This window comes from Notamacropus eugenii, chromosome 5 (assembly GCF_028372415.1).
Source record: "Notamacropus eugenii isolate mMacEug1 chromosome 5, mMacEug1.pri_v2, whole genome shotgun sequence".
Classification (NCBI taxonomy): domain Eukaryota; kingdom Metazoa; phylum Chordata; class Mammalia; order Diprotodontia; family Macropodidae; genus Notamacropus; species Notamacropus eugenii.
Genome location: NC_092876.1, coordinates 433,079,559 through 433,089,915, shown reverse-complemented (window position 1 = coordinate 433,089,915; position 10,357 = coordinate 433,079,559).

Here is a 10,357-nt window from a genome sequence, read left to right as displayed (position 1 = left end):
CTTGGTTACTTTCTTTGATAAGAGGTTTGTTGGTTAATTGTTATGATCTTTTGTGTAACCAGCATTTGGTGATAACTGTCAAGTATAAGCTAAGGACTACCCATGAAAGTGATCAAGGAAGCAGCTTTCATTCTGAACCCCTTAGAATCATACTGCCTAGATTAGAGCTATTTAAGAGGTGGCAGGGAAGACTTTGCTTCTTTTCTTGCTGCTTTACTATCCTCAGAGAAGATGTATCAGACCAGAATTATATCTGTCTGTGCCACTCCCTCACCATATTGTCTTAATTATTTCCTATTATCCAGGGAAAATAATTGTTAGGTTCCAGTCACTTTTCTTCATCACTATAGTTTAATGCATCCCATGTTATATCTGAAGGCTAATTCCTCTCCCACCAAATGTCATTTACATAGACCATCAAACTTTGTGAATAATGAATAAATTCATTTATTCAAACTGACAGCAAACAAACATAAGAGAAGCTATACAGATTAGAATATAAGCCTGGTGGCTTATTGCCTGGGAAGATGAACGAGCTTTCCCACTGGGGATGAGATATTTCAGATCAACTGAGAGAGAATCCCTAATTTCACCCAAAAGGAAATTCCCCAAAGTCTCTGTTGAAGTAAGCTGAGAATAGGGACATGATGAAGGCACTGTCTTTTCTATATTTTGACTTCTTCATCGAACTCTCTCTCCCTGCAGGAACTTCTTCCCTGAGCCTGTCCTCTCTTAAAGCTGGAAACCAGAACAACTCTATGTTCTCAAGCTCTCACCAACTGCAACCCTTATGCAGGCACAGAAAAGAGTATACTCATTCTCTCCACCAGTGAGGAGAGTCTTGACCCAATGCATAGGTTTGAAATTTTCATTTTATCTCCAGGGAGCCTCTTTTTCCCCATTTACAGGAAACCTTTCCCAGCCAATCTTAATTCTAGTACATTTTCTCTTTTAATTACTTCATATTATTGAGAGATGGAGGATAGAAGGACCTGAAAAACCATGGTCCATGGGATCATGAAGAGCCAGATGTGACTGAAGGACTAAACAACACCAAAATGTATTCTGTAGATAGCTTTTAAAACGCATACTTGATTGTTTGTTGTCTCGCCCTATTAGATTGCGAGCTCCTAGAGGGCAGGGGCTATCTTTTGCTTTTCTCCATCTCTGGTGCTTAGCACAGTGCCTTATAGTAGTTATCTAATAAATGGTCATTGATGCCTTTCCTTTCTAACAGAGCCACACTCTTGCTAAACCACCCATACAAAGAAAGGCAAAAGACAATCCCTACTTTTAGGGAGTTTGGAATCTCATGGAGGAGTTGACATGAAAACAATTACGTACAAATGATCTATGAATAACTAGAGATAATAAACAGAGGGAAGGGACTAGCCCTAAGGGTCAGGAAACGGTTAACAGGAAAGGCTTCTCAGCTTCTAACAGTCAAATATCCTCCCATCACTTAGAATTGTTTACTTATCAATCAACCAAAAAGCATTACTACATGCCAGACATGCTCTAGATGTTAAGGACACAAATATAATAAATGAAACAATGCATGTGAGCTTACTTATAAGCAGCTTACATTTTTAAGGGCCTTAGAATTTGCCTGCTGTAGTAAGTCCGGATTCATTTAATCCTTCTCCCAGCCTTGGGAAAGTTATGGAAATAAATTAGTAAGATTCTCCTACATTTCCCTGCAGAATCTCTGGTTGGGATGAACCTGACAAGTTCTGACAGAGAATCTATTTCCTTTGTCTAATGTTTTCTGTATGTGTGACTGGCAGGCCACTGCTTCCCTCTCACACACATCCTATTCTGAAGAATGAAAACACATACAGCATCATAAGTTACCGTGGCTGACCACACTTTATCTTGTGCTAAATTCTAATATTAATTGAAAAGAAATATAAACATTTTAACAAACAGGTTACTTTTGGACTACCTCTCATTTCTGCCAGACTTCTTTCTAGTTTTCTGAGTAGTTTTAAAAATCAAATAGTAAATTTTTATCTCAGTAGCTATAGTCTTTGGGGTTACCAAATGCTATGCTATTATGTTTGTTTTTGGTCCTTGTGTATGACATCTGTTCTACTGCTGAATTTTTCTATTATTTTAAACTGCTATTAAATAGCTTTGATGATTACTACTTTGTAATATAGTTTGAGATCTGATATTATTAAACTCCTTTCCCACATTTTTTCATGATCATTTTTGACATTCTTGACCTATTGCTGCTCCAGATGAATTTTGTTGTTAATTTTGTCTGTTTATAAAGTTATCTTTTGATAGTTTGATTGGCAGGTCATTGAACCTATAAGTTAATTCAGATAATATTATAATTTTTCTTATATTGGTTCAGCCAAACTATAAACAATTAATCACTTCAATTCTTTAAGTTTTTTTTTATTTCAGTAAAGGATATTTTATAGTTCCATTCATATAATACATATGTGTCTTGATAGCTTGACTCACAGCTACTTAATATATTATACATTTTACACATTTTTCATAGGATTTCTTTTACTATTTCTTCCTGCAAGATCTGTTTGGTAATATAGAAAGGTAGATATTTTTGGAGCATTAATTTTATATCCTCCTTCTTTACTAGATTTACAATTCTAAGTAATTTTCAGTTGAACTTCTAGGGTTTGCTAAGTAAATCATTGGCAAAAAGTGCTAATTTTGTTTTTTCTTTGCCTATGCTTATTCCCCCAATTAATTTTTCTCCTCTTATTGTTATAACATTTCCAGAACTATATAAAATAATATTGGTGATAATGAATATCCTTGCTTTCCATTTGATTTTATTAGAATGGCCTCTTGTATTTCTCCAAAAGAGATGTGATCTCTTAGTAGATAGATGTTATTTATCATATTTCCTAAAGATCCACTTATTCCTGTTTTTTAATTTTTTTTAACATAGAATGGTGTTGTATTTTGTCAAAACCTTTTCTGATATTTATATGATTTCATTATTTTTGTTATTGATAGCATATTATTTATAGTTTTCCAAATATTGAACTAACTCTGCATCCTAACATAAATCCAACCTGATTATTATGTTCAATATGTTTATCTTGTTACCGTATTTTCTTTGTAAAATATTTTATTTGGTATTTTGGTACCAACATTCATTAGAGATATTGGTCTACAATTTTTTTTTCTATCCTTTCTCCCTGATTTAGGTATCAGGACCATATTAATCTCATAAAATTAGTTTGGTGAGATCTCTGACTTTTCTAAAATCATATTCAATTTCTTTCCTTCTTTCTAACTTATCTTTTTATAAAGAAAAAGGGTCACATCCTGTCCTGCACCATAATGAAAAACCTCTTTCTTGTCTTCTTTTGGCTTTTTCCTCTACAGGCCAGACTGCTCGTTCTTTCAACTATTTATTTCTTCCATGAGCCTCACATTCCCACCTACTCCCTACTCTGCCTAAGTAATCCTGACCTAAGTACATAGAATCACAGATCTGGAGTTGAAAGGGCCTTCAGAGGTCACCTACTTAAACCTCTCCCCGGGGTCATTTTACAGCTGAGGAAATTTACATAAAGGTCTATTCCTCTAGGGGCTGTGCTCTGGGTTTTTCCATATGAAAAAATCATGTTTGAAATTATCCCCTTTAGATGTGATCTGTGGAGGTTTTATTTTGTCCATCTTCGCAAAATGGGAACACAACTACAAGTTTACTAAATTTCAAACTATCCTTTTTCAAAGAAGCTGGTATATTGATAGAATTAGAAAATAATTAGCATTTAAGGAGCTATATTAGTTTTTTGTGTTAGAAATCTGATCTCCTCATTTGTGGTGTTTTCTAATTACAGTTATTCAGCTGGATCCGGAGAAATAGATTGAAACGATTTTCACTGATAGAAAAGGAACAGAAAAAAGAATAAGGAAGACATTCTTCCCTATCACAGCTTGCCAAGACTTCATCCAGTCAGCTCAAAGAAGTGAAAACATTACATTAAGTGAGACTCAATATGGAACTATTTCTGCATTCATAAATGGTAATTATTGTTATAATTTATGAGTTAATCCTTCTTTACCCCCAACAACAGGTGAGATTCTTAAGTGTTGCTTTGTTCCATGCTGTAGAATTAGCTCTTAGTCCTTGGAAAGAACACAGAAGTCTAATTCTTTTGTAAGATAAGTAGGTAGTGCAGTTACTAAAGTGCTAGACTTGGCATCAGGAAAACTTGAATTCAGATCTCATATATTTAATAGCTGTGTGACCTTGGCCAAGTTACTTAACTTCTATCTGCCTCAGTTTCTCCATCTATAAAATGGGGATAAAATTGTGAGGATAAAATGAGTTTATATTTGTAAAGCACTTTCCAAACCTGAAGTTGCTACGTAAATGCTAGCTTTGTAAAGTTAGTATGTTAGTAATTCTTTCCATGTAACTTCAATGACTTTGTATTGAATATGGTTACTATTTTCATATAAATGTCAGCTGATTATTTTAACCACATTATTATTACAAACCCAGATTAGCAAAAGGTATAGTTAGTTTTGTATATACATAACAGCAGATTTTTACTGCGAAAAAGAAACTGTTTAGCACGGTGCTTGGCACATAGTAGGTGTGCTTAATAAATGTTTGTTAATTGATTTGTTATTTATTAACCTCTTACAATTTTTATAAAGGTAAAGGTTCTAAAAGACATTGCAATGTAATTGTATTCAAATGCTAGTATTTGTAGATATACCGTACAGAACTAGGTCAACGTGGGAAATACTCTTAATATTGTCTTGGGGAATATATACTTGATTCTGTATTTGATAAACTGAATTATAACATGGAGCTTGTTTGTACAGTAAATTGCCTCTGTTCTCAGAAATGGTATCAGAATTCACAGCTTTTCTGAATCTCAAACCCATGTTTATCTTTCTCCATGACAATGTACTGATAGGATATAAGGTAACAGGCCTTTTCAAGGGTGGAGATTGTTGCTGCAGGTACCAAAGTACCTTGTCTATTCTGAAACACTTCTTCCCCTACCTGCCATCACAACACTTGAAATTCTATGTATGAACTAGAGAAAATGGGTTTTCAGTGTAATGATTATAGATGTTAAGACTGAGAAGAGAACTCAGCAGCCAACTAGTTCAATTCATTCACAAAATATCCACAACAAGAAGTCATCCGGGCTTGTGAAGTCAGAGAACCCACTATCTATTTAGACAGCTGAATCTACTTTTGGACAGATCTCATTGTTAAGAAGTTCCTGACATTAAGCCTAACTTGAACTTTTGGCAACTTCTACTAGACCGAAAAGTGAGAGGGACAAAGATTGGATTTGTGATTTCAGTCCTATCAGGAATTTCTTGGGTGAGGGAATTCTACAGAGTAGGTTGGCATCTTCTCTGCACCTTATAGTCTCAGAGTTGCTTAGAGCATTGGGAGGTTAAGTGAGTTGTCTAGGATCACACAGCCACCCAGTATCAGAGGTGGACTTTGAATCCAAGTTTTCCTCTTTCCTAATTCTTTGAATTCACATCTTCTTGACTCAAAGTCCAACACTCTATCCTCTGTATTACCAGCTGCCTCCTGCATAAATTGGATTTAAGTGAGGCACTGTTGCAAGAAGTTGTCAGCCTCACTCTCTCCTCCAGAGTCATGATAGTCCAGTGTCAGGACAGAATCAAGACTGGTGATGGCTCACAATGCAGTGGATGACCTTGGCATCTTCATTGTCTAATCATGCTCTGAGCGCTCCACATCACCTGCTTCAGCTACCTTCATGGCCAATGGAACAAACTGTTCTCATCTGCCCATTCCAGCAGAGGAAGTCTTCACATGCTTGGGGTAGACACCCTCCTGACTCACCAATGGATTTGAGACCCCTTGGTTACCTTCAACCTGGTTTGCCCCGTCTGCTGAAATGGTTTACCGGGGTGTGGCTGCTGCACATGCTACAGCTTCTTGGAGCCACAGGTGAGAGTTGGGTGGAACAGGAGGACACTTAAGGTGGAAAGCATCCCTGAAAAGGGCTTGGCAACCATCACACTAAAGGTAATGGTCCTCCCTGAACACATCTTACACCCATTTGAACTATCTTAGGAAGATTCTGAAGATCACCTGGCAGGGTAAGATACCAGACACTGAGGTCCTTGCTCGAGCTGTACTGCCAAGCATTCAAACTATGCTTCAGACAGCGCAACTCTGATGGGCTGGCCATGTTGTTCAAATGCAAAATGTACACTTGCCAAAAAGACTATTTTATGGAGAACTCACATGGGGCAGATGATCACATGGTGGTCAGAAAAAGTGATACAAGGACAGTCTCAATGTCTCTCTCAAGAACTTTGTGATTGTGTAACATGGGAGACACTGGCACAAGACTGTTTAGCATGGCGTGCCTACATCAGAACGGGTGCGCAAAGCAGAATTGAAACAGTGCAAAGAAAATGTAAGATGCGCAAATTTGGAGTATCCACCCCAGATGTTCACGCAGACTATCTGTGCCCAATCTGTGGTAGAACATTCTGAGCTCGTACTGGTCTGATCAGCCATAGTCAGACACACTGAAGCTTGACTTTATCATAGTGATGTCATTTTGGTCCTCTTTGAAAATGAAGGATAACAACCAGAACCTCTATAGACTATATTTTTTCTACTGGGGCCATGAAGAATAAATCTAATCCTTTCTCTACGTGACAACCCTTCAAATACTTGAAGATAGCTATCATGTCTCCCCCTACTCTTCCCAGCCTTCCCTTCTCCAGGTTAAAGCCCAGCTCCTTTGGTCAATTCCCATATAATATGAACTCAATTTTCTCATCTTGGTTGCCTCCTCTGGACAATTTCCAGTTTAAAACTATAGTGACCAAATTTCAACATAGTAGATGAGGTCTGATGAAGGTAGGGTACAGTTGGCCTATTTCTTTACTGTTCCTGGTAGCTTTATCTTCCTAAATGCAACTCATACTGCTTCTAGTCCACTAATGCTCATCTTAAGCTTCTAGTCCACTAAAATTGATAGATGTTTTTGAGAACTGTTGTCTAACCATGCCTCTCCCACATTACATTCATGAAGCTAACTTTTCATACTCCATTGTAAGACTCTACACTTTCCCCTATTGAATTTCAAATTATTAAATTCAGGCCAATACTGTAGTCTAGTCTAAGGATTCTTGACTTTTTGTGTATCATGGAACTCTTTGACAGTCTGATGAAACTCACGGGTCCTTTGTCAGAATGATATTTGTTTACATTCATAATTGAAAGAAATGTTGAAATTCAGTTAGAAGTTGGGTGTGTGGGGGAGAGGATTGTAATTTTTTTCAAGCTCACAAGTGCTGAAATCTATCCATGGATTCCCAGGTGAAGAACCACTACTTCAGATTGTCAAGATCTTTTTTGGATCCTGAATCTGTCATCCATTGTGTTACTTAGCTTAGTGTTGTCTGAAAACCTAATGATACTGTGCCTTGTTCCAAGCCACTGAAAAATGTTAACCATGGGGCCAAGCGTTCATTTGTGGGGAAATTCCACCGGAGATTTCTTGCCATTCAGAGCGTAAACCATTAGCTACTACACTGTGAATCTGGCCATCCAACTAGTTTTAAGTCTATTTGATTATACGTATTATCGTACAATTCATCTCCCTCCATCTTCCCAAGTAGAGCAGAATGAAAAAGTTCATAAAAAGCTTTGCTAAAATCTAGGCAGACTATATCCATAGCACTCCTCTTATCTACTAGCTTATTAATCTTAAAAAAAAAAAAAAAGGTCAGAAATGACTTGTTCTTGATGAAGCCATGCTGGGTTTTTTTTAAAATCAATTCCCTTTCTAGACTTGTGCTATCTCTTTAATGAGAAATTTTAGAATTTCCCCAAATATCAAAGTCAAACTCACTGGTTAATAGTTTGGAGACTCTTCTCTTTCCTTTTTTGAAAATTGAGACATTTGTGCTTTTCTAGTGTTGTGGTATCTCTTCTGTTTTGCATGATCTTTCAAATATCCCTAACAATAGTTCAGCAATATATCCAGATCTTTCACAATCTGAGAATGTATTTCATCTAGGCCAAGTCAAGACAATAAACCTTTATTGAATACATAGGTGACCTGCACTGTGCTAACTGCTGAAGACACAAAAAGAGGCAAAAGACAGTCCCTGCCCTCAAGGAGCTCATAATCTAAGAGAAGACAACAAGCAAACAAATATGTACACGAGCTATATACAAGAAAAATAGGAAATTACTGAAAGAGAGAATACATTAGAATTAACAGTGGTTGGGTTGGGAAAGGCTTCCTACAGGAAAGGTTTCCTGTAGAAGATGGGATTTTAGTTGGGACTTGAAGGAAGCCAGAAGTTAGAGATGAAAAGAGTATTCTAGACATGGGCACAACCAGAGAAAAGGCATGGAGTCAGGAGATGGAGTTTCTTGTTCAAGGAATAGCAGGAGGTCAGTGTCACTGGATCAAAGGCTACGTGATGGAGAGCAACGCACAGGAACACCGTGGAGGTATTCTGGGTCTGGTTCCAGACCACCCCAACACAGCAAGTATCACAAATGAGTTGCAGTGATTTTGTTTGTCAATGCATGTTAAGTTTACACCATGCTGAAATCTGTTAAAGCTCATGACAGGATTATGTGTCAAGCCTTAATCCAAAAAGCCTTTACTGTTGAACCGTGCTAACTCTGACCCGAGTCTTCTACACGTTGTAGGGTGGAGGGTCTCGCCTAGACGTGAATGGTGCTGACTGGTCAGCGCCCTGGGTGCTGAAGGCTGGGGCGGCTGTGACTCTTCCTTTCACTGGACCATTGGGGGCCACGGCAGGTTTATTAACCGGCCTGATTTCACTCCTGCTGGGTCTCAGGGACTACGGAGAGCAGAAGGGGCAGGAAGGACCAGGAGGAGCCGGTCAGCGGAGCAGCCAACAGACACAAGGTTTAGTGCTTAGGCTCACGTCTCACACGGGCACAGTCTGGTGCCCTGACACAAGGACACTGGCAACACCACAGATCGATGGTCACAGATCACCACAGCGGATGTAATCATAACGAAAATGCGAAATATTCCAAGAATCACCGACGTGGGGCCGAGCTCTACGTGAGCGCGCGCTGTCGGGAAATCGCACCTAGACAGGACCCACGCGTGGCTGCCGCAAACCTTTAATCTGTTGGGAGAAAGAGTACAGGGCTGGGAAGCGCAACGAGACCAGCCCGACTGTGGGAGCAGAGCGGCAGGGGGGCGCGGGCAGGCTACCAAGGGCTCTGCGCGCAGAGATGCCCTGGGATCCTCGGGGATGCAGCAGGGAGCGCCGGGTCTTCTTACTTACCTGCCAGTCAATCACCTCGTCACTCCCAGGATAAAGGCCACTGACTTGCAGAGAAAGCAGGGAATGAGAGCTGAGCAGCTGCCTTCTCTTCACCGTCGTCCTCCCCTCTACGCGTCTCCCCGAGGCTCCCTGCCCCGCTCACCCGACGCTCAGCGCTCCCGACACCGCTGACGACGAGCAGGACGGCCGCCTGATCCACTCTGCCCTGCTCGGCCCCCCCCTCCTGCGCTCCAGCACTCGGGCCCTCCCTGAGGAGCACCGCCATCCTTCCCGGGCTCACTCCCCTGAGCACCTCTCCGTGGGCTGCACCAGGGCGGACTCCCCCTCCTCTACCACTGGCCACGGGGCCGGGCCGCTTACTGCGTGACCCTGGGCCAGTCACTGCCCTGCTGGCCTCAGCTTCCTCACCTGTAAAACGGCAAAGCGCGTCAGTATCTCTGCCAAGACCACCCCCGGGGTCACAACAGAACATCCCTAACTCGAGGCCGGAGTGATGCCCGCCCCGGCCACTCCCTCCTCGGGCTCGGAGCCCAGTTCTCCCCTGTGGGTTTCTTTACCCTTCACCTAGTTGTCAGCACAACTCCAGCAGGGGTTCCCACCCCTCCTCTTCCCGCTCGGTCGGTTCATGTGGCCCAATGCTCGTGTCCCCTCGCACCCCAAAGACAGCCCCCCTCGCTCCTGCCTCTGACACCCCCCAAATCCCATTCTGGTTCTGAATTTCCCTAACCTAGGATGCTGCGTCCCTCCCCCTTTTCCCTGGATGGGGATGCTCTCACAGCCCAGGAGGGAGCCGGACTCAACCCGCCGCCCTGGGAGGCAGGCACGAGGCACAAAAGGATTTCCCAAAGCCGGCCTGGGGGGCCCTGGCCTCCAGGGGCACGCTGTGCTTGCACACCAGACACCGGACGCCTCGGCGCCCGCCGGGGCAGGGGTCACCACCGGGCTCAGCCCAAGGCCCGCAGGGTTAACACTCGGCCTCGCTGGGGCTAGCCGCAGACGCCCGAGGCCCGCTAAGTCAAGTAACAAGGGGATGGAAGGTGGGCCCGTAACCCTCCCC